The sequence below is a fragment of the Mus pahari genome, chromosome 23 (genome assembly GCF_900095145.1).
Source record: "Mus pahari chromosome 23, PAHARI_EIJ_v1.1, whole genome shotgun sequence".
In the NCBI taxonomy this organism is placed as follows: domain Eukaryota; kingdom Metazoa; phylum Chordata; class Mammalia; order Rodentia; family Muridae; genus Mus; species Mus pahari.
The window spans coordinates 5,547,271-5,572,828 of record NC_034612.1 but is presented as its reverse complement, the minus strand read 5'-3'; the positions used below and the strand labels follow the sequence as shown (position 1 = coordinate 5,572,828).

General features: G+C 44.1%; 1 protein-coding gene and 1 pseudogene across 7 annotated transcripts in view; one reads left to right on the top strand and one right to left on the bottom strand.

Moving 5' to 3' along the window:
- Bicdl1 (BICD family like cargo adaptor 1) overlaps nucleotides 1-25,558 on the top strand; it is an 84,488-nt gene that overhangs the window by 29,878 nt on the left and 29,052 nt on the right. The gene's annotated exons all lie outside the window — the stretch shown is intronic.
- On the bottom strand, nucleotides 3,048-3,755 carry LOC110312814 (annotated as a pseudogene). Its single transcript, XR_002380076.2, has one exon. The product of XR_002380076.2 is annotated as a transcription initiation factor TFIID subunit 13 pseudogene (transcript).

The window sequence follows — 25,558 nt, the reverse complement described above, 5'->3', positions numbered from 1 at the left end:
GGAACTCACTCTGTAGACCAGACTGGCCTTGAACTCAGAAATCTGCCTGCCTCTGCCTCCCAAGTGCTGGGATTAAAGGCATGTGCCACCACGCCTGGCACCATGTGTGCTCTTTTGTGATTAGGTCACCTCCCTCAGGACCTTTCTTAAAGGGGTGAGACCCATCCAGAGAAGAGCTGATGAGTCTCTGCTTGTGCTCTCTAAAGCAGTAGGTGGATGCTGGGATGGACAATGGGAGGAAGAGCCTCACAGGAGATTTGTGCTGTAAGCTTAGAGAGCGCTTGTCTCTGCGAGCAGGACTCTGAGGTAGAAAAGTAAATGCTGCTCTCTTATAAAAGAGGAGCCTCTTGCCCAAACCCTCGTAGGAGTGTGGCAGGACTCCCATGCTGGGAAGCCTCGAGCTTCAGCCCCCAAGTCCAGGACTGAGCTCCCCTACGTTACACAGAAGGCTTCTTTTACAGAAGGAGACACTTCTCTGACTTTCTCCTCTCTCTGAGAAGCGCGGTGCATTCCTCCCAAGGTTTTTCGTCCTTGGTATGTCCCAGAGCGAGTGAATTCTTGGAATGGTCTAGATACAACAGATGGCACAGTTATCTCTGGGCTTGTGTTGGTCTGAGAGTTTTACAATCTTTGGGCTTGACTGTATTTCAAATTTCTGTTACAAATCACATTTCCAAGCCTGAATTAGAACCTTTTTTGGTTTTGGTTAAGGACAGGTTACAACTACAGGCAAAAGGGCATCATGAGGAAGCAGCCACGCAAATTCAGAAATGAGCTGGCTCAGGTTTTTAACATGTCATCGGCACAACAATGACAGGACTCAGTCAGTACCTAAGAAGCCAGCCATAGTGCAGGGTCAGGAGCAGGAGGCAGATGTGTAAACCCAGCTAGGAAGGACCTGTCATACTTCCTCCTAAGATTTTATTCTAAAAATGCTCAAACCTGGTGTTGGTGTTGCACGCTTGAATAATCCTGGTACTGAAAGGCCGAGGCAGCAGAATCAGGAGTTTGAGATCCACCCTGGCTAGCAACTGTCTCAACAAGCAACACACACACACACACACACACACACCATTAAAATTAAAAGACTTATTCAGAGAACACCATATACCCACTTCCTCCTGTGTTTTATAGATAGCCTGTCATTTTATTTTATCATATACCTGCCCATTTATACAGTCATCCTCAGCTCCATATTTTTATACATTTCAGTGTGAATTGAAGGCATCGTACACTTCCCAAGTCGGCCTTTTAAAACAAAGATCAGGTGCCTAAACACTCAGGGGATGTTTTATTAGGGTTCAGTTTATAGTCCCTTATTATTGTTATTATTATTTTTAATTTTGGTTTTTCGAGACAGGGTTTCTCTGTGTAACCCTGGCTGTCCTGGAACTCACTTTGTAGACCAGGCTGGCCTTGAACTCAGAAATCCACCTGCCTCTGCCTCCTGAGTGCTGGGATTAAAGGCGTTTTGTTTGTAAGTTTCATGGCCTATTCCAGCCACACAATAGACCTTGTTACACGGCTGTTGGATATGAGAGGGCAGCCAGGGGTCTGTACATTCTGAGAGTGGTCCAGGTCGGTGCTGCTAGAAAAGACAAGTTCATGGTTGCTGTCCTGAGGGCCTCAAGATGACATTCACCCGTCACAGCTTCCCTTCACTCTGGCCATCGCATGCACACAGGACCCCCCCCCACACACACACACACGTGTGGTACACGTTCCATTCTCCGAGGGGATACATTGGTTCTGAGAAGCTAAAACTACAGAGTCAGTTTGTTCCCTCTTCTGGTAATGATGGACTTGGAATAATGCTACGATGGCAGAAAGGGGAGCAGCTGCCTCTGACCGAAAGAGAAATTTGCTTGGGTTTTGGGTAGCCTACACTGGCTTTAACTCTCCCTCTTCAGCCTCCTGAATATGTGTTACAGATGTGACATGCCACGCTCCGCTAATGAGAGAGGGGAGGTGTTAAAGGAAAGCTTGGGGTTTGGCTCAGCCATGCCATGGCCTTGCCAGGCTGTTGCTGTCACAGCCCTGTCACTTACAGACTGATGGGGAATGTGATGAGTCAGCAGTTTCTGTCTGACCAGACTTTCCCGTTTGCCATCTCAGTGGAGCTCCATTCTAGCACACAGTGGGAGTGTTTATTCTGAGCTCATCATTTGCTTAGCTTCAATAATAAAATGCTTCAAGAGATTTTGTATTCTTTCTTTTTTAATTAACCTTTTACTATTACACACATGGTATATATGCATTGAGAAAAAGCGATTGAGAAATAGAAGTCATGTTTCCACCTTCTAAGTGAAGATCACCACAGGGGGGGAAATTAGTCTATTTAGGGGCCCTCTCAGCACATATAAATATGTATGTACCCCTTTTTTTTTTTTAAAGACAAAACCATTTAAAATATTAGAGTGTTTTGAAGAAGAGACTTGGTATATATTCCAGGCTGGTGTGGAACTCAAACCTGTAGCCTCAGACTCAATATCTCCCTATCTCAGGCTTTTGAGTCTTGAGTTTACCTCGACAAGCCTGGCCTTTTTTTTTTTTTTTTTTTTTTTTTTTCTCTGGACCAAGCTCTGTAAGGCCCAGCAGGTTCTACCCAGATCACTGGAAAAAAAAATCTCTCCCGTACCCTCAATCACCAGGACTCGAAAAATTTTTTTTTTTTTTTTTTTTTTTTGCACAGCCACATACAGGTTTAATCAACTATACATTCTCACAATGAAAGTACTTACATTTACATCACTAGCGCACAACCAGAAACACCTGTCCTGGCATCGGCTCTGTAAGCTCTGCTGTTCCCACTACTGAAGGCATTTGTATTGGAAGCTTTATAGTCATCAAGGAAGATGAGGACCTCTAACACTTAGCAAATATTAGTTTCTTTTTTAAAAAAGTGTTCTTTAGAAAAGAATATTAAAAACAAATGATCTAGTAAGACAAGAATTTAGTTTCTTAAAAAAAAAAAAAACCCACAAGCCAGTTCATTCTCTTTAATAACTTCTCCCTCCCACCTCTTTCCTCTAAAACAAAGCACAAGCCTCACCATTTATAAAATCAAAAGGACATTCAGATTGCATGTTATGCATCAATGGTATACAGCTTGGAACACACACATCTACTGCAAGAATAAATACTACTTCCCCCCTTTCAGGTGGAACTGCATGGTTTGCAATACTTTAACTTAGGAGTTATTAAAGCCAGTAAGCAATTNAGATATGGTCAGATAAAGGCAGGCAACGGGAGGCTAGGGCAGAAGACCTCTTTCCCTGCATACCTAGCTATCATGATATTACTGCAGACAACAACTTCAATGTATGGCTTCCATGGAAAATACCAAAATCCCGGGAATTANGACCAGTGTCAAGATCCATAGTTGGCTTCNTCAAAAGCTTTTCTAGCCCGTTTCAATTCTTCATTCATAGTGAGTAAGTCTTTAACTCTAGCAAACTTCCTTGGATCCTTTCGAATTAGGAAGACAATATCTTCAACTTGCACTCGACCTTGTCTGCCAATTGACATTGCCTTGTGAGTCATTTCAGTGATGAACTCTATGACAAGGTCTTCGAGAATATCCACGGACTCTGTGTAAGGATTCTGGTCATCCCCAAACCCATACATCATACAGCGCAATTCTTTCGAGAAAAGACTCTTTCTCTTCCCCTGGCCACCTTCTGCTCCTCCTCCAATTTCTTCATTTTCCTCCTCAAAGGTTGGGTCTTCCTCCTCATCTGCCATGCTAGCTGCTCGCCAGCCTTCTAAGCCTGGCCTTTAAATCCTATAAAGGTTCCACGAACTATGTATTAATGTATTTTAAAACAGATACTTTTATTTTACAGTTTGATCACTTTTTATATAAAAATTTAAATATCATTCATCTTTCTTCCACATGACCTCAAACGATGTCTTTTCTAATTGGCTTACAAACCAGCTTCCTGTCCTTCACTCTGTGTTACGTCTGGTCCCTCAGGTGATCTTTTTCTGTTCTAATGGCAAGTTGAAAAAACTGGGCCAGTTTTCCTGCAGACAGCTCCAACTTCTGCGTTTGCCTGACCACTTCCTCAGGGTGACATCTAGCTCATCCGTCTATCCCCTCGCTGTCCTTGTTAGCTGGCAGTCAGATATAAAAGTTGAATGGATTGGGGCTAAACATTTCTGGTTGGCAGACTTGCCCTTCTAATGCCTGGTGTATCAGATGACAAGTAGCTGGCCTTCTCCCTCACTGATCTTAGATCAGCCCTGGACTGTGATGCTATGACGCCCACCACAGTTACACTTCATCTTTCCAGAGTTGGACAATGTAGGGAACGGATCAGCTTTTTGAAGATTTTGAAAATGGTGCGTCACCAATGACAGTTTTACATATTAACTGTTGGATGTGGTTTTGGTCTGTAGCGCTTATGCTCTGGGGTTAGGAAATGGACCAGTGTTTGTTGTAGGATAATGGGAATTATGCTTATCTGTAAGAATGAAATGGGAGGAATTGCAACTGTAGTAATAAGTGAGATCTGCCGTCAGTGAAAAGGACAAACTAAAAACTGTTTTTTATGAAAAGGCAGTTTTTTAATGAAGACGGATCTGAGAGTCTGCAGATGAAATTGAGGTTATTTGAGAGTAACTCAAGAAGGCATGATTGGACATATATTTAACTCAAATTATGATTCTAAAATTAACTTTACACAAAGGGGTTTGAGAGCCGCTGTCTGGCACGGGTTCCCCTCTCTCGGGCGCAGCGCTGAGCTCAGACAGACGCCTGGGTAGCTGATTCCTGAGCAGGGCAGGCAGGACCTGTTACTTCCTGACCTTGTTTCCGAGGTAAGATCTTCAGACACTCTGAAACTCCATTATTAGAATCTGGCTTCCCTCACCAGTTCCTTTCAAAGGGATGTAGGGTGAGCAGACTCTGCATTATTCATTATCTCACCTTTGCAGAAGGCCAAGGATCAGCGTGACTCAACCAAGCCCTCTGCTTGAGGCTTCACAACACGGAGCTCAAGGCTTCTCATCTAAGCCCAAGGTGTCCAGAGCTCCTTAGCTAGTTGTTTTCCTAACCTCTGCAGGGTTCACACCCTTGCCTCCTAGAGGCTGCTCCTGAGACACAGGCTGTCCAAGGCGCAGCTCTTGGCTCCCTCCAGGCCAGCAAGAGCAGGGCTCTGTCCCATTTCCAGCACCTCAGTGTCCTTTGGCAACATTTATTTAGATTACTGTCTCTCTCCCCAACCGCATTGTCCCTGTGTGGATCCCAGGGTTCTTAGCATCGCTTTGCTGTGCAGAAGAAATGTATCAGATGGTTGTCTCTGTGCCATTGCTGCAGGGTTAGGTAACAGTAACATCTTTCCAGCAGAAGAGGTGTCGCATGCCTCTCGAGTTCCCTGCACTGTGCTACGTGCTTTCTTTCCTTTGATCCAGTATCAGCCCTGTGTGGTATGACGTCACCCCTTATTTCTTCACAGCGAAATGGATGATTCTCAGGGATGTTAAATGTATTACCCAGCGTTGCCATACAGTCTCTGAGCTGAGCTTCCACATCAAAGGTGGCTGACCCGACTAAATGACTTAGTGTGAACCTTGAAGAGTACCTTTTCACTAAAATCTTTTAAATAAAACCTTGCTAATTCTGTGTAACCAACCCAGAGAAGGGACCTAAAATGTAGACATACATGACATACATGTAACAGAATGCTACAAATAGGTTAAACAGCCCATGTAACCATGTAACCATGAAGGAACAGACTGAGCTCAGCCCTAGAGAAGTTGTCTCTATCAGCATTGCCTTCTTTGCCCCCCAAGGAACCTCACATCTGCCTTCATAGTAACCATCCCTCCCCCCCCTTCCTACTTAGTCTTACCTGCCCAGTGTGTACCCACGAACGATGTCATTTTGTTTACCCAATACGGAATTTTACAAAGGCAGACTCTCACTGTACAAACCCTTCTGTGGTTTCTTTCACTTACCATCTTATTTTTACAATTTGCCTTAATTGCCTCACATTAATGCATGGAATTAATTTGTGTGCTTTGGTTTATTACATTCCACTGAATGAATTTTAACAATTATCTACTGGTGGTAGTAGTTTGATATGATGCTGTAGTGTAAACAAGTCTTGAACATGTGTGTGTGTGTGTGTGTGTGTATAATATATATACATAATATATATTATATGTGTGTGTGTATAACACACACACACATACATTCCTGTGCAGTTACACATATTTCTGTAGGGTGGGCCTTAGGGGTTGCTGGGTAGGTAAATCACTGACTGCCTCTCTGATTCCTGAGGATCAATGCCTAGCAGTAAAATTAATAAATCAGAAATTGTAACCATGTAAGGTGATTTCAGAATCTCCTTGAACATCATTAACAAACAGACATTATTCAACTTTAAAACAGCAAGGTCTCCTGTAGTCTGGGCTGGCTGGAACTCACCTTGGAGAAAACCCTGATCCTAACTTTTTTCCCTTCTGCTTAAGCCTCCTGAGTGCTGGGATGATGGATCCACACCACACGCTTGCTTTCATTCTTTTTTTTTTTTATTTTTAAGATTTATTTATTATTACATCTAAGTACACTGTAGCTGTCTTCAGAGATACCAGATGAGGGAGTCAAATCCCATCACAGATGGTTGTGAGCCACCATGTGGTTGCTGGGATTTGAACTCAGGACCTTTGGAAGAGTAGTCGGGTGCTCTTACCCACTGAGCCATCTCACCAGCCCTCACACTTGGTTTCTAATTCAGTTCTGCTGCTATGTAAAGCAGTCAGTAGAGGCAAGTATACTGGGAAACAGTGGCTTTATTCTTTCTGGAAATGTATTACAGGTTGCTCACGACTTATTCTTTTGGGTTTGTATAGTAATGATGGCTAACATCCTAGACAGAACTGTTGACAAATATCAGTGTATGGAACTGTCACATACAGAAGTCGTTATGGAAAACTGTGTGATGGAACTGTGTGACTCGTTATTCATGGCTGGGGACCTCGGTTCCCTCCACATGACCGGGTGTTTGTGGTCAATGACCGCCGGACGTATGCGTTTCTGCGTTGTTGCTGTTTTCTTTATCAGGTGTGGTCCTCAGTCTCCCCTTTCGGTGTTTTTCACTCTGCCCTGAATCAAGGCCCGGCACACAGCTGCCTGGCTGCGATGGTTGGTGATCTGTGCTGGGTACTGCTGGTGCTGCGTGCGTGCATGTGTGCGTGCGTGCGTTCGTTTGTGCTGCTTGCCGTTGCTGCGTGTTTGTACTCTGAAGTGCACCTTGATCTATGGAGTGTATTTTAACATAGGAGGTGGCAGTTTACTTGAAAGTGGTTCTCCAGGTAATCCCAAACATTTACCCTGGCATCTAAACAAACCCTGATCTGGAGGCTCTAAAATTTAAAGTCTGTCTGTCTAAGATTCCTTGAGAATTTTCAGACATAATATTCTCTGTCATGGTATCCCAGATAGAAATAGAAGTAGACTGACAGAAAGGAAGCAGAGATAAGGTTAAATAGAAGAGTTCTTAGCACTTTGTACCTGGAAGTATTTGAAGACATTGGCTGACTTGCCTGCCCACATCTTGGGAAAGTAGGAAATGAGTTTCCATCTTGTGTTAATAGCTGAGAAGATGAGATGGCATTTAATCTGTTAATTATTCCCGAGAAGTGGGAGTTCGTGTGGAAACAACTTTACTTAAAATCACAAAGACATTCTTTGTAGCCTGTTTTACACAGTATAGTTCTACTTTAAAAAAAAAAAAAAAGTTTCTAGGGCTGGAGAGATGGCTTAGTGGTTAAGAGCACTGAGTGTTCTTCCAAAGGACCCAGGTTCACTTCCCAGCACCCACATGGCAGGTCATAACTGCCTATAATAACTCCAAGATCTGACCCCCCTCACATAAACACATATGCAGACAAAAGACCAGTGCACATGAAATAAAAATAAACGTTAAAAGGGTTTCTACTTAGCTATGTGTGCTTTAATAGACTGTCCTGTGGCCTTTTCTCAGAAGACAGTTGAGTAAACATCAAAGCCATTGGTTTCATTTTCACAAGACAAACCCATCCTTGGAGAAACCGGAAAAACAGAAGAGATGCTGGCGGGAGGCGGTGCTCCTTGCCCCAGAAGGGCAGTCTGCAGGAGGACAGTCACTTGGCCCCTGGTGTTCACAGGTTGAGAAAACAGAGGCCGGATTGCTGGCATGTGGCTCTTATTCCCCTGCAGAATCACCAGCAGTCAAGGGTAGAGTCCAGGGACGGGATGCCTCATGATCTCAGTTTCCATCAGTCCATGCTCACCACCCTCTGTGCTGAGGGAGCAAGCAAGCCGCAGCCACGCCTTCTCTCCCCAGCCAGAGAACGCAGTAGTGGCCCTTTTGACTTTACCCTTGCCACTCCTTGGTTTGTAGGTCAGGGTCCCTTCATTACCTTTTCAGTCATGGCAAATGCCTTGCAGAATACCCCGTTGACGGTGACTCAATACCAGTATTTTTATCTCAACAGTCTGCTCTCCCTGCCTGCTTACCAGTGTTCCCTTTTCATCCTTGGTTTTCTGTAAATCGTTTTTGTCAACTTGACTTGAGAGCTTTATGAATACTGGAAAAGGATAATTTGAGATACCCTTTTCTTTGCAAAGCATATAAATTAATGCTGTTTGGGAGAATCAGTTTACCATATTGGGAAAATTACCTGACCTTTTCCAAGGTCATCTAAATAGAAGGCTAACTAACCTAGCAAATATTTTGAGAATTTAATGAAAAATATCATGACAACCAGTGCACCTGATAAGTGGTGATTCAGCTTGGGTCCAGAGAGCCATGCAGAACGCCGCCAGTAGGTAATTAAATTACATGAAGACCTGGGACTAGGGTGGTGCTCACACACATCTGTTGTTTGTGGAGGCCAGAGGACAACTCCTGTCCCCACCCACCTTGTTTTGTTGTTTTGAAACAGGATCTCTCACTGACCTGGAATTGGCCAAGTGGGCTCGGTTGGCTGGCCATCAAGCCTGCAGGTGATCCGGCTGCCTCCACCTCCCAGCGCTGGGATGACAAAGATGTGCTACCATGCTCAGCACATCTTTTTGGTGTATTCATGTATCTGAGTACTTGTGTGCCATGTATGACTCTATACCACGGTGTGCAGTGCCCTTGGAGGTTGAAGAAGGTGTGGGATCCCTTGAAGCTGGAGTTGAAAATGGCTGTGAGCTGTTGTGTGGGTACTGGGAATCAAACCTGAGTCCTTGACAAGAGCCAAAAGTGCCCGTAGTCACTGATCCATCTCACCTGCCTGCCTGCCTTTCTCTTTTCTTTCTTTCCTTTTTTAAAATATGTATTCTGAGGCTCTAACTCAAGTCCCCCTGCTTGCCTTGCTCTGTCTCCCCAGCCCTGAAGAACGTTTCTCTTTAATGTGAATTGAGAGCTGGAACCAAGAGCGGATGCTAGGGCTTCATGAACGATGTTTAGTATGGGGTTGCACACCTTTAATTCTAGTGCGCATGAGGCAGAGACAGATGGAATTCTGTTAGTTGGAGGCCAGCCAACATGGTAGGTTTCAGGACAACCAGGGCTGCATAGAGACCTTGTCTTAGAAACAAACATACACAGAAAAGGAAAGAAGCTGAGTAACCTCAACAGAGTCTTATCCCTGCCTACTGTGTTGCTTCCCCAGTGACTTCTGAGGAAATAGCTCAGTAGCCAGTGGTAAAAGCTTATGAGGCCAATCCTTGCCACAGTACTACTGTTTCCATGGTAACCATGAGATGACCCATAATCTGTGTGAGGCAAGATGGGAGAAGTATTTTCATTGACAAATATGCAGTGTTACTGGTAGGATACCTTAGTGGTGTATTAGTAGGTTACTTGGCTGCTCTATTCAAAATTTAAGCCTTCAGCCGGGCGTGGTGGCGCACGCTTTTAATCCCAGCACTCAGGAGGCAGAGGCAGGTGGATTTCTGAGTTCGAGGCCAGTGTGGTCTACAGCGTTGAGTTCCAGGACAGCCAGGGCTACACAGAGAAACCCTGTCTCGAAAAACCAAAAAAAAAAGAAAATATCATTTTGTTTAAATTCTGATTATTTTATTCAAAATGGATATAAAATATGATGGAAAGCTTCAGATTTAATTTATATAGAGGTTTGTGATAGTTAACAACTAGGGGCAGAGGTTGAAAAGGAGTGGAGTTGTATACAAGTAATGGGCAGGATTTAATGATAAAATATCTTCTATCTAAAGATATATTTTCTCTTGCTAAAAATGGAATCCCATTTTTCAGCTTTGAGATTTTTTTTTACACTTTGTTTTTCCCCTATTGTAAAAAATCTTAAGTAGGAAATAACTCCATATACTTATTTTCTCTGTGTATAACAAATGTGTCTTGTCTGGGCCTGTCCCAGTTCTGAGGCCTGGGATTGTGACTAGCAAGCCAAGCAGAGGCCCTGACCTTCTGGAACTTAGTCAAGGGCGGAGAGCTATCAATTCAATCACTGAAGAATTGTACATCCGGTGTGGTAAGTGGTGCAGAGAAAAATTAAACAGAGGAGGATAGCATGAACTCAGTACGTTTCGTTTCAAAATACCTCAGACCAGTTAATAAAGGTCAGAAGTTTATTTACGGAGTAGTCCTGGAGGCTGGGAAGCCCAAGAGTGTAGTATCCGTATCTGCTCAGCATCTGACAAAGCTCCTGGCAGCCTCGCGACAGCAGAGGGCGCCACAGGGCACTTGGACTAGCTCAGCGCGGGGGTCGCTCTCCCTCCCCCACCCCGCTTGTATTCTTCTCTCATACAATACATCCCAATAGTCTCCCTTCCCTTAACTCTTCTCAGTCCCCGTTTCCCCTCTCCCCTGTGTCCACTCCTGTCCGTCTCCCTTCAGAAAAGAGCAGGCCTCCAAGAGACAACCCCCAAACCCGTAAAGAACTGCAGCCAGGCCAGGCCCAGCCTCACACTGATGCTGGACAAGGCAACTCAGCAGGAGGAAAAGAGTTCCAGGAGCAGGGGAAAGAGTCAGAGACACATCTGCCCCCATTAGGAGTGCCACAAAGACACCAAGCCAACATCCACAGCATGTGTGTGCAGAGGATGTGGTGGAGACCCTGCAGGGCCTGTGCTGCCACTTCAGGCTCTGTGAGCGCATGTGTGCTCTGCTTAGTATACTCAGAGGGCCATGTCCTCCTGGAGTCCTCCGTCCTTCATGACTCCTACAGTCTTTCCATCCCCCCCCCTTCCACTGGAAACTCTGAGATCTGGGGGAGGGACCCAGTGAAGACCTCTAGTTTAGAATCAGTCTCAGTCCCTCCCTCCCTCTCCCTCCCTTACCCTCCCTCCTTCCCTCTCCCTCCATAATATCTGGCTGTGGGGTCTCTGCATCTACTCCAATCTAGTGGAAGCCTCTCTGATCTATGAGTATAGCCAAATATCACTGTGTGTGTGTATGTCCAGTCTGGTACCAGGCTTCCAGGCAGTGCCTGGCATGGGCTCCCTCTCATGCAGTAGGGGCATCAAGTTAAATCAGACATTGGTTGGCCACGCCCCCAAGTTCAGCACATCTGGCAGGCAAAGCAGATTGTCAGTAAAAGGATTTGTGACTGGGTAGGTATCCAGGTTTCTCTTTCAGTAGCCTGCAGAGCACCTTCCACACCTAAGAGACCAGCATGTGTGGGTCAAGCAGGCAGGCACCAGTTTGACTTTTCTGTGTTCAGTGAGCTGGGTGAATGTTGTCCTGGGCAACAGGGCTCCTGCTGTGAGTTTGCTGGGGGCGATCCTCTGTCCTGTCATCAGCCTGGGTTGTTTGCAGATCTCCACAGTACCCCCTTTCCTCAGCCAACAACTCAACCGAATGCAACCCAAACCCACCCTTGAGCCCCGCCTAGCTACAAGAATGGCCAGTTCAGACTGCATATCCTCCATTGCTAGGAGCCCTCACTGAATCATCCTCACATATTTTAGAAAGTTCCCTCTGAACTAGATTTCTGTGTCACCCCAGATGACCCCCAATTGCAGTCATCTCTCCGTGCACTCTCTCCCTCCCCCTCTCTCCCCACTTCCTGTCTCCTCCTGCTCCCATCCTACTTGCCCCTGTCCACCCACAATATCTACTTCCCTTTTCCAGGGAGATCCATGTGTCCCCCTGTTGCAGGAGATTTGATTACATTGTGACGCCACAGTTGTGTTATTTACCAAAAACCAGCCAACCAAAAAGAGCCCAAACAAACAAACAAACAAACAAAACCTTCTTTCTAGTTGTGGTATGGCTCAGCCCTTAGCATATACCTTTAATTCCAGACAATGAAGGTAAAGTTAGTTTGTAGAAGGAAGCACCTGTGTTTAAAAGTGATGTCTAATTGAGTGGCAGGAAAAGTGATGAATCAGAGAAGAATCTGACAGAATAGGATAAGCTCAACTCTCAGGAGAGCAGGGAGGAAAGAGAGGCTACTTGAGAGAGAACAGTGCAGAAAGGCGGGGCACAGTGTTACAGAGACGGGTTGAAGAGTGAACAAGCTAGACGCAGAATGAGGAGCCAGAAGATTAGAACATACTGCTAAAGTTAGTTTGAGGCCAAGTAGAGCAATTCAGGAGAAGCCAAGAGAGAGAAGCCAGATTGACTCAGTCAGCTTGGAGAGGAGTTTGGACCAGAACAGCTGGGTGGACCAGTCAGCCAGAGCTCTCAGGAAGCGCAAGGAAGGGTGAGCTTATTCCTCAGCAAGTCTCAGAGTCTGAAAACACTCTAGGCCTACATAGATTGTGCAGAGGCCAGAAGCTTCCAGGACTAGGTCTAGGTTAGCAGACGGAGGCAGTGAGCCTCCAAGGTGAGTTACTCCAGGCAGAGAAAAATACTTTTACATCCACCCCTAGAGCCTTCCTCTGGACCTATCCTCTCTGGGTCTGCGGGTTGTTGCTTGATTATCATTTAATTAACAGCTACTATCTACTTGTAAGTGAATACACACCATATTTGTCTTTCTGGGTCTGAGTTACCTCACTCAGGTTGGTCTTTGTTTTGTTGTTGTTGGGTTTTTTTTTTTTCTTCTGTTGCATCCATTTGCCTGTCAGTTTCATGTCATTTTTCTTCATCCATTCTTGGTTTGAGGGACAGCTAGGTTGTTTCCAGTTTCTGACCACTATAAATGAAGCTGCTTTGAACACAGTTGAGCATGTGTCCTTGTGGTCTTATGGGGCATCCTCTGGGTATATGCCTAAGAGTGGTGTAGCTGGGTCTTAAGGTAGATTGATTCCCAATTTTATGAGGAATCACCATATTGATTTTCTTTTTCTTTTTTTAAAGATTTTATTTATTTATTATTTATAAGTACACTGTGCTACAGAGCTGTAGGAGTAAAAACTGCACAGTGCTGGATCAAAGTAGACTGATCCAGGAATCGAATTGAAGATCCAGACATAAATCCACACAACTACAGAGACCTGGTGTGTGTGTGTGTGTGTGTGTGTGTGTGTGTGTGTGTGTGTGTGTGTGTGCGCGCGCGCGCGCGCTAGAAATACACAAATACACACTGGAGAAAAGGTCTCTTTCTCTTACAAAGCCTCTAGTTCCATCTTAGGGCCACCACCACAATCTCATTTAAATCCGATTTTACTTTTCAAATACTCAGCCTGTAAATTTCATCAACAATTTGGAGATCAGTTTTTACAGCATATGAATTGGGAGAGGGGACACATTCAGACACTGATAGCAAACGCAGGGAGCCTTTCTAGTGAAACAGCATTTCAGGAGAGTCCTGAGTGACGAATGGACCTTGTGAATATTAGAGGAAAAATATTTCAAGCAGGACAGTAGTAGAAGGACCACAGGATTGAGGACAGCAACAGAGAAAGTGTAGCATATAAAAGAGATGAAAGGTAAAGGGGGGGGGGCTGGAGCGATGGCTCAGTGGTTAAGAGCACTGACTGCTCTTCCAGAGGTCCTGAGTTCAAATCCCAGCAACCACATGGTGGCTCACAACCATCTATAATGGGATCTGATGCCCCCTTCTGGTGTGTCTGAAGACTGCAACAGTGTACTCATATAGATAAAATAAATGAATATTTAAAAAAGAAACAAAGGTAAAGAGGGTGGGAGGGCGTTAGGAAAGCTCAGCAGGCGAGTGGGTAAGGAGAGAACTAACTGCCTGCAAGCTGACCTCTGACCCCTCCTTATAGGCGTGTGCACACACACACACAGATAAATAAAAATGTAATAATGTTTAAAAGATGACTTGAGATGGGAAAGTAGCCATAAAATACTGTAAGGGCCTGGAGAGATGGCCCCGGAGGTTAAGAGTATTTGCTCTTCTTCCAGAGGACCAGAGTTCAGGTTCCACACACACATCAGACAGCTCACAACACCTATAACTCCAGGTCCAAGGATCTAGTGCCTCCTTCTAGCACTTTTATGTGTGTGTGAGGACACACACATAAAAAAAAAATGAGTGTGTTGTATTTATTCTAAAACCAAAGCTTCTAGAAGTCTTGAAGCAGTCACATGACCTGACTTGACTATGAAAGGTGCTTTATGGTCCAGGAGAATAAGCAGAGAGACCAATAATGTGACAGTAGCCAGCAGTGTAGGTGAGTCGTCCAGACGGTGCTGGTTGGGACCAGGGTGTGAGAGTGGAGCAGGGAAGAAGCACGGGATGCTAGATATTTATTTTATTCACTAAATACTCTCAGGGACCAAACATGCCAGGCACTGTTCTAACAGCAGTATATACCAGCTTGTCGTTCTTTAACATTAGCATGCCTCTGAGGTAAATGTCAGAGGTTAAATTCACAGGACTGTGAAGAAGCCACAAGTAGCAAGGGATCTCATATCCGTAGTGGTAGATCTGCCCAATCTAGGCATATAGCTTATAAATACAATGGTTGGGTTGTGTGTTTTTTACACAGGCTTATTGGGGTTGGAGATTTACAACAGGATTGGCGAAAGGTTTGTGTGGGAGAAGAGAGGGACCAAGAATAATTTTTGTGCAGGTCCAACCTAAAACTACCAAGAATGATAGACCTTGTGCCAAGAAAGAAGCTGGGGGAGCAGCTTATCTGGGCGCAGGCCCCAGAGTCAGGAGTTTGGATTTTAAACACGCTGAGCACAGTTAAGCAGCTGTGTTAAATAGGCAGTCCCAGGTAAGGGAACCAGACTTCCAGGGACAGGCAAAGCTGAGATAAGTTGCAAAAGAGATCTCGAAGCATTCAGGAAGAAATGCCACTCTGATGTTTGTTCTGATCATGAATCTGACCAGAGACCGATATGAGGACAGTCTGTCCCCTAGGCCACCGCCCTGTGGTAGCATTGTCTTGGGCCTTAGCCTCAGTTACTTTATAAGACAGGATGAATTCTACTTCTTTCATAGTATCCTTAGATCAAATAACAAATGTTAAGTTGAGCAGTGCTTGGACAAGGAAAATACCTCACAAAACTTGAGACCCAGCAACATGATCTGTGCTGTTATCATGAACAGTGTCTGAATGTACAGCCTGTTCACACACTCTGGTTTGTTTAATGACAAGCCCCCCCCCCAAAAAAAAAAATTTCAGGCTCTACACAATGGTGAGTGCACGTTACCCCAGCTACATTGGAGGCTGAGGCAGGAGAACAGTTGAGCCTCAAGGTTTTGAGGCAAGCTTTGAACAACAGCGAGATCCTGACGCAAAACGGGAGAGGGGGTCTGGGAGTGTAGCTCAGTGGTACAGCATGCCTGAGACCCTCAGTTCTATTCCCAGTGTGGTCTTCCTTCCCCGATATTCAACTCCCATCTTCTATCAAATGATAACGACCTTGTAAAAGAAAGGATTTTAATTGACGGTTTCTGTAGAGGGCACTGGGAAAGAATTTGAGGATTCTAAGTGTTAAAAAGTTTGCACATGCAAGAGCAGTGTGAGGGTACAGGGAGAGGCACAGCAGAAAACCCAGGGATTAGTCATGGGTAGTTTACATCGAAGCCTGGAGGAAGTCGGCTCGAGCCTATAAGGACAAACAGTACCCTGGACCAGTGACGGGTCATTGGCATCAGATGGAATTAGCTCTTTAATACCCTGGGGATACTGCTGGGACCTTGCTAAAGGGGCATTTCTGGGACTTAAATTAATCCTGTTTCTATTTTCTACAGTCATAGCTGGACTATGACTGTATTTAACGTATTTAAAGTATTGAAATCTTATCTCACACAATTTGTTTTGATTAAGGAACAAAGATGAGTTAATGACATAGTCTCTGTATTTATGCTGTTAGTTAAAAAATACGAAGTACAAGTAAATAAGTTAAAAAAAAATCAATGTTCTTGCTCCATAGCCATTTTTTAGGTATAGTTAGGTCCCCTCATAAGCTATGTGACTGCAGGAGAAAATTTAAATACTCGAATTTTCCTTTTTAGTATTTGGCACATCCGTGTGTCTCTGTGACATTGCTTGTCTTCCATTGGGGACCTCCTGTTCTCCATAGATCTCATCTGTCGTGTACCTCCCCAGCCTTCTTGTTTATTTTGGAATGTTTCACAGGCATTTCCATACCATCCTCTTCTGAAGGCGCAAACCTTTCGTGACCCAGGAACTTCTTTGTATTTCCAACCCTGAGGCACCAGGTTGTAGTCTGAGGACTTCCATTACCCTTCTGACACTTTGTGGCTACTCTTCTCTGACTGTGTCAGGCTGTTAGAGAAGGGCCAGGACAGATTACAGCTGAAGTTCCTTCTGTCCTCCGTCAGTCCCCTTGACACATTGTCACGGCTTACTTAGGCTCTGTGAGACCTGCGCTTGTTGCTGTTGACTGTTAGACTCGTCTGCATTTTATGAAGATGAAGATTAAAACAGTAATAGCAATGGCAGCATCTTAACATTAGTTTATGTCTCTGGCACAGCCTCAGGAGGGATTCCTTCAGCCCCGGATCAGGCAGAGTTAGAATTTCTGAGGTTACACAGTACAGTAACTGTTAGAGAAGAACAGTTAACCCCGTGAGAACTCAGTCATAATTTATCTCTGTCTGCAAGGAAAGCGTAGTAAATAAGTAGTGTCCCATCTACGCTGGAATTAAGTAAGGGCCAGATCATTGGATTAGCATAGAGGATTGTTTTATGTATTGTGTAAGTCCACAGAACACTTACAAATCTTTTCTCTCAAACCTTTTTAAAAAGGTTTACTTATTTGTATGAATGCTTAGCCTGTGTGTCTGTATGTGTATATACCACATATATACCTGGTACTGATGGAGGTTAGAAAGGGGCATCAGACCCCCCAGAAATGGAGGTACAGATGGGCACCAAACATCAGTACAGCCGCAAGTGCTCTTAACCTCAGAGCCAGCCCCCCAGCCCCTTCTCTCTAAACTCCTATTTATTTATTTGTTCATTTGTTTATTTATTTTTATAAACTAGCAAGAGGCGTCTGGCAGTGAATGATAGTCTTTTTTCATAAGTGAAAGTGGATTAACATGTGTCCTCCCTCAGTGAATGTTTGAACTGCTGCGGTTCCTGGTCTCGGATACTGAGGGGTTACGTCAGTGATGGGGAGTCAAAGAATGGTTATGACAGAACTGCTACTGTGTTGTGCATCTGAAGTTAACGCAAATCAAACTAGAGTAGACCGGCCTTCTCTCTCTCCAGGGTGTACACGTCTTAAATGTCAGAGTGGCTTTCATGCATGCTGCTGCTACACAGGACCACAGCCCACAGCAACCTCATCAGGTCTTTCCTGTGAACTCAACATGCGTTCCCACGCTAGAGCACTGGACATTATTTTAGAGCAGGAATTCTTACCAGTTCTGACAATCATCTAGAACATGGCCATTTGTTTTTTACCCCCCACTCCCCAAAAAGGAAAGAACCTGAAATGGAAGCCAAGAATTTAGTGGCCTGGCCCTCACAATGTTCACGCCATATGCTGATAAGTCTGACTCTTCACTGTGCCTCAGTTCTACACTTGCAAATTTAAATTATTGGCTTAAACCAGATCCTATCAAGGTTTCAACTTTTCCAAGTTACGTATGTTCTTTATAGGAAATACCAGTATTCTATTTCAGACTTTTACTTAATAATAATAATAGCTGTCTGGGGCTGGAGAGATGTCTCAGTGGTTAAGAGCACTGACTGGCCGGGCGTGGTGGCGCATGCCTTTAATCCCAGCACTTGGGAGGCAGAGGCAGGTGGATTTCTGAGTTCGAGGCCAGCCTGGTCTACAAAGTGAGTTCCAGGACAGCCAGGACTACCCAGAGAAACCCTGTCTCGAAAAACCAAAAAAAAAAAAAAAAGAGCACTGACTGCTCTTCCAGAGGTCCTGAGTTCAATTCCCAGCAACCACATGGTGGCTCACAACCAACTGTAATGGGATCTGCTGCCCTCTTCTGGTGTGTCTGAAGACAGCTACAGTGCACTCATACAGTTAATTAATCAATCTTTTTTAGAAGTAGGAATGATTTAAAATAATGCTAGCTGTCATATACTACATGCTTAATCTGCACCAAACATCCTGTGGTTTTTGTTTTTCAATGCTGTCTTTCATACAGGTTAATCCGTTACCTTTCAGATGAGGAGGCTTGTATAAGTAGTTGAGTGATTCTCTCAGAGACAGGGAGCTGTGTATTTTGTTCTTTCTCTTGAGCTCATTATCATATTTTGCCTTAGTCCTGTGCCTGTTAGTTTGTATAAATGTGTCTTCTTTGTTCTGCATTGGCTGTTCAACTCCAGCTGCTAAGACACATTTAGGGAAACTCTGTGTATGTTCAGAACTGAAGATTTTTTAAAATGAACAATGTTGCTCAACAGGTCTTGTAAGCTCTCTGGTGTTGGTTGTGCCTGCTACATCTCTCATCAGCTTCCTTGTCATGACAATTCTTTAAAAAAAGAAAAAGAATTATTTATTATTATACATAAGTACGCTGTAGCTGTCTTCAGATGCACCAGAAGAGGGTGTCAGATCTCATTATAGATGGTTGTGAGCCACCATATGGTTGCTGGGATTTGAACTCAGGACCTCTGGGAGAGCAGTCAGTGCTCTTACTCGCTGAGCCATCTCACCAGCCCCAGTCATGACAGTTCTTGATCTCCATCTCTCCCATGTTATCTATAGGTTTTTTTTTTAATCCTCCTAAATTGATGTCCTCATATGAATTTACCTATTTTTTAAAAGTAAAAAGTTTTATTTTTCCTTGTTAATAAAATGGCATCACTGGCATCCAGAAGAGATACAAGACTCCGACATCTTACAGGAAAAGGAGTCTGTGTACTCTAGAGAGACGGCGTAGATTCCTGAGAATACTCGGATGTTACGGAGAGAATTCGGTGGGTTTTATATTCATCAGTAGTTGGGCATAGTTGTGTAATACACTGTTGTATTTCCTTTTTAACTCATATTCACATATATACACATATATATGCATATATATACATACACACACACACACACACATATATATATATGTATATGTATATATGTATATTAGTATATGTGTGTTCTGCTGCATATACATCCATAGGCCAGAAGAGGGCATCAGATCTCATTACAGATGGTTGTGAGCCACCATGTGGTTGCTGGGAATTGAAGTCAGGACCCCTGGAAGAGCAGCCAGTGCTCTTAACCTCTGAGCCATCTCATCAGACCTTACACTGTGGTATTTATATATGTATATAGGGAGCCAGAGAGATGGCTCAGCAGTTAAGAATACCTGAAGCTCTTATAGGGAACCAGGCAGGATTGAGTTCCTGGTATCCGTGCCAGACAGCTCATGATCACCTGTAACTGCAGTTCCAGGGGCTCTGACACCCTCTCCTGACCTCCATGGTTACCTGCGTACATGTCCACATAGTAACATGCAGACACTCATATATAAATAAAAATAAATCTCCAAAAGATAAAATAAATGTATATGTGATATAGTGTGAAGAGAGCAGGGTAACTGGGTTATCTGCCTCCGCATAAATCGTTTCTTTGTGTCAGGAACAAACAAAAGCTATTCCTTTAACTTTGATGAAATATTCAAATTGTCAGTTGTCAACAGTGATTATCTTATTATAACAGTAGGACATTGAGTTACTCTCTAACTTCATCGCATATCCACTTCCCGTCCTCTCTCTCTTCCCCCGTCTACCCTTGCTAGACTCTAGCAATCACTACACTGCCTCTGCTTCTTGGAGATCAGCATTTAAGCCTCCACCCAAAGCCAACATGGGCAGTGCTTGTTTTTCTGTGCCCAACTCCCTTCACTTGAGTATTGGAGCTCTCTCTCTCCTACTGCTGATGACAGAGTTTTATTATATATTGAATACCATGTTATGTATACATACTGATTTTGTCTTCAGTTCAAATGCTGGAAGTCAAACTTAGACAAGATTGGACACTTACATCATGTCTTCTTTCCCTTTCCCCAGCTTCTCCCGTGTCTCCCTGCCTTACTACCTCTCACAATCAAAGCCCCCTTTTCTGTCACCGTCACATACACATGCACACAGATACAGCCTGCTGCGTCTGTCCACTATTGCTGTGTGCTTGTGTCACAGGCCTGACCACTTGGTATTGGATAAACAGGAAAGGGCTCCTCCCTGGAGAGGACTCACTTCCCTGCTCCCAGCAGTCCTTAGTTCCGTCAGGTCCTTATGTAGGATGGGGCCTCATGAGATTGCCCCTTTCCTAGTAGGGCACCTATTGATGTTGGCCCTGTTAGGTCTTCTTTAGGTGACCATATTGTTCCAGTATACATGACGCTTCCCTGTCATCTCTAGAAGACACAATCCCACAGCAGATTTCCTGGTCCTCTGGCTCTTAGTAATCCTGCATCTACTCTTCAGAAATGTCCCCTGAGTCTTGGGGACCCATTGGGTCTGGGCACCCCATGATTAGTTGTTCTCTGCAACCGTCCTTCTAGTGAAAAGAGAAGGGTTGTTTTGTTTTGTCTGATGAGGGGTTAGAGCTGTACTGATGTAGGTGTTTAAGGATAGATAGGTAGAATGCAGTTAGGAATATTGCTGATTTAGAAAAGCAATGGTTCTCCTCTAAGATCCAGAACCTCACTAGCCATGGGTAGTTGACGAGATTTTCAGTACCAGGAATGATTTCTCTCCCATTGAGTAGACATTAAGTTCAGTTAGAAAGGTATTGGTTACTTACTGCTGACCTATAAATGCCACTGTTGCATCCCTAGGGACATGCTGCTGTCCTGGTTTGAGTAACAGTGGCTCCATAGACTCATGTGTGTGGATACTGCTCCCTGATCGGTAGGCCTGTTGGGACAGGAGGAGAGGTGTGTCAGTTATAGGCAGGCTTTGAGGTTTCAGAAGACCCCCAGCATCCCCACGGTGCTCTCGGCCCTGCCTCGCTGTTCTGCAGTTTGAGGGTTTCAGGTTTCACATCGCGGTTGTGCGTTGATCTATTTATAGTTAATTCTTGTTGAAGGTGACAGGTGTGGGTCTGATTTCATTTTTCTAGCACTTTGTGTTGAAGATGCTCTTTTCTCTAGTGCATGTTTTGGATCTTTGTCAACTATCCAGTGCCTATAGCTATGTGTACTCACGTGTGGGTCCTCTGATTGTTCCGTTGGTCTACAGTCTGGTTTCAATGACAGTAATATACTGCTTATGACCGTGGCTCTGTAATATGTCTCCAGATCTGGAATGGCAATCCCTCTAGCATTATAGCTTTTACTCAGGATGGCTTTGTCCAGCCAGGGTCTCGTGTGCTCCAGGTGAGTTTTTAGGATTTTTTTTTTCTATTTCTAAGAAGAATGAGATACAGGTTTTGATGGAATTGGTTTAAGTGTATAACTAGCTTTTCCTAGAATGTGGGTGATCTTTCCATTTTCTAGTATCTATCTCAATCTTCAGAGGTACGAAGTTTTCCTTGTAGAGTCCCTTCACCTCTTTGGTTAGCTTTATTACATATGCTACTTTCTTCTAGGACGTTGTGAATGGGAGTGTGAGCGTGAGCTCCTCCTTAGAGTATCTGTTGTCTGTGTATAGAAAAGCTATCATTGCCAGTTGATTCTGTATCCCACCACTTTGCTGACGTTGTTGATTATTTCTGTAAGCTTTCTCCTGGAGATTTTGGGATCTCTCATGTATAATATCATCTGCAAACAGGAATACTTTGATTTCTTATTTTCCTATTCGACTTTCTCTAGTTTCCTTCTCTTCCTTATTGTTCCAGTTAATGCTTGGAGCTCTGAATTGGAGAGGGGTAGGGTAGTGGACAGCTCAGCCATTCTGGTTTTAATGGGTTTGTTTCCAGTTTTTTTCCTTTTCAGGTTGTGGTGCCAGGGGTTTTCATGGATAGCATGTGCTATTAGGGCTACGTTCCTTCCAGTCCTGCGCTATGTAGGTCTTTTATCATGAAGACACTTGCATTTGGTTAAAGGCCTTTTCAGCCCGTGTTGATAATGTGATTTTAGTCCTGAAGTTCTGTTTGGGTTATTATTATTATTATTATTACATTTATTGACTTGTTGGTCAGTATGTTGAACAGTCCCTGCATTTCTGGGATAAAGTCAACTTGGTCATGGTAGATAGCCCCTTTTATTATGCCCACGCTGATTTATTCATAAGCTGTTTTTTGAGAATTACTTAATGTAGTTCACCAGGGATATTGGTCTGGAACTCTTTACCTTACTTTGGAGTTAGCTCAATACTGTATTCAATTGTAGGAGGAGTTTGGAAGTGTTCCTTCTGTTTCTACTTATTTGAACACTGTGAGAAGGATCTGAGAGTCTGGTAGAGTTCTGCTGTGGATTCCTGCAGGCCTGGGCTTGTTTGAGTCGGAGGCTTTTATTACTGTTTGACTCTCCCCACTTGTTACAGGTCTGTTCAGGTCGCTGCTCTCCTCTTGGCTTAACTTCAGCAGTTTGGATAAGTCTAGAAATTAGTTTATTTCTTTGAGATTTTTCCAACTTAGTGGAATGCATGCTTTTGTTTTTGAAACAAAGTCTCATTGTGTATCCCTGACTAGCCTAGAAGTCTCTGTGGAAACCAGGCTGGCTTCAAATGCAAAGAGATCCGCCTGCCCTCTCTAGTCCTGGGTTTAAAGGTGAGTGCTGCTCTCTAGCCCCAGCGTGGGAGTGCATGTCTGTAAAATATTCCCTTATAAGCCAAATGTTTTGGTGTGTGTTTCAATATTTCTGATTGGGGGCAGCATCTCGTTCTTGCCTTGGTTAGTCAGGCCAACCATCTGTCACCTGATTTATATTCTCAGAGGACGGGACCTTAGAGTCATTGTTCCCAGTTTCTGGTTTATTATTAATGTTCTTTTTTGTTATTTCTTGCTATCCCCTGGATTTTGGGTTGTTTTGTTGCTTTTTCCAGATTCCTGTGTTTTATCATTAAGTCATTTATTTGTCCTCTTTCTAGTTTTTTGCATAGGCACCTAGTGTGTTTGCTCATAGCCTGCCTCGAATGTGCCCAATGGCTTGGTGTGTTGCCCTTTTCATTTACAGTATTTTCTTTCTTGATTTCTTCACAACTTTGTACACTTAGGAGAGGGTTTTTTTTTTCTGTCTATTTTATCCTTGGATGCTGATCAAATATATGGCCTTTGGTGTTTGGGTGAAATATTCTGGATACCTGTTAAGTCCATGTGATGTACAATATCACTTAATTCTGATAGTTTTCTCTATTTTTTTGTTCAGATGACCTATCTTTTGGAGAAAGTGGAATACTGAAATCACCTACTGGTTATGAATTGATGTTAATCTGTGTTCTTAATTCCATGAGTATACTTTTATGAATTTGGGCACACCAGCATTTGATTGTAATGGTGTATTAGTCACTTTCTTATTGGTGTGATAAAACCCCATGATCAAGGTAACTTTAAAAAGAAAGCATTTGATTGAGCATGGGGTTTCAGACGGTCAGGGTCCATGATGGTGGAGTGAAGGCACGGTGGCAGGAACATCCAAGAGCTCATAAGCGCCAGCTGAAGCAGGAGGCACAGGCACACTGCGGATGATGTGACTCTTCTGAAACCTTAAAGCCTGCCCCAGGGACTTCCCAATCCTTCCCAAATGGCCCAGCTGGTCCACATACTCCAAACCTGAGCCCATAGCAGCCATTCTCATCCAGACGACCAGGAACATGTGGTCCACATACTCAGAACCTGAGCCTATAGTAGCCATTCTCATCCAGACAACTAGGAACGTGTTCCTGGTTAACTGTTGCCTGGAGTAGAAGGAAGTTTCTTTTTCCTCTTGTGGTGAGCTTAGGTTGAGGTCTGTTTAGTCAGATGGTAGGACAGCCAGCTCCTGATGACATCTGAGTGCTTTCCCATCCTGTCACTTAGGAGTGGTGCTGATCTTAAAAGCTGAGTGTCTTGTAGACACTGGGAAGAGGATCAATTCACTCAGCCATTCTGTCTTTTGATTAGAGAACTGATGTTATTCGTATTTAAAGTTATTTATTGAAAGGCGTTATTGGGGCTGGAGAGATGGCTCAGCGGTTAAGAGCATCTTCCAGAGGACCTGAGTTCAATTCCCAGCAACCACATGGTGGCTCACATCCATCTTCAATGGGGATCTGATGCCCTCTTCTGGCGTGTCTGAAGACAGCAACAGTATACTCACATACATTAAATAAATAAATAAATAAATCTTTAAAAAAAAAAAAAAAGGCGTTATTGCAGTCACCTTGTTGTGGGGCTTTTTTCTGTTTTTTAGTTGTTCTTTTTATATTTCAGAAATTAATAGCTTCCTTTTTTTCTTTTTATGGTCTCTTGGCTGTTCTTCCTCTCTCCAGAAATATTTATTTCTTCCAATATTTGGTTTAGTGTTAGTCTGCTGGCTATGAATTCTCTTAGCTTGTTTGGACTGGAGTTTTTTTTCCTTTGACTATGGTAGATAGGTCTGGGTACTCGTCTCAGTTAGCGGTCTCTTAGAACCTGGAGCTCTAGGCTCTTTTGGCTTTGGACGTTTCATTTAGGAGCCAGCAATGCTCTGATGGGTCCCCTGTATTGTAGCTTTCGGTACCTTTGCTCTGCCGTCTGCCCGGGGTTCTGACGGTGATACGCTGTGCCGAGTCTCTTCTCTGGCCTGGCCTGTTTGGCCTCTGTGTTCTCGTAGGGTGTGTCTTTCCTTAGTTTGAGGGAGTTTTCTTCTGGGATATTGCTGAAGGTCTGGTCTGTGCCATTCACCTGGGATTCTTCTCTCGTCTGTGCCTGCAATTGGAAGATTTGGTCGCTCCTGGTGTCCCCCAGTCTCCACTGTACTCCTTGAGGTCTCCCTGTCCTCTGCTTTGGAGTCTCAGTCCTCTCTCTCATCCTCACGTTCTGACATTCTGGCTTCTCCTTGATCCTTTCTACGTGTATGGCTTCCCATGAGTTTTCTAGTGCTGTTGGCTTGTTGAGTTTGTCAGTTCTTGGAGTTCTTCGACAAAGGTTATGATTGTTTTCATTTCTGCATTTGGGATTCATCTAGGTAGATGGAAGGATTTCGTTAGAAAACATGCTGAAGGGCCAGTGTGTGAGACGAGGGTCATGCTCTCCTGGCCAATCACATGGCATTAGTTCTTTGGTGTGAGCTGGACCTGTGGACTCCGTTCTTTGGTTGTGTCTGATACCCTCTCACTCTCCCTCCTCTCCCTCCTCTCCCTCCTCTCCCTCCCCCTCCTCTCCCTCCTCTCCCTCCT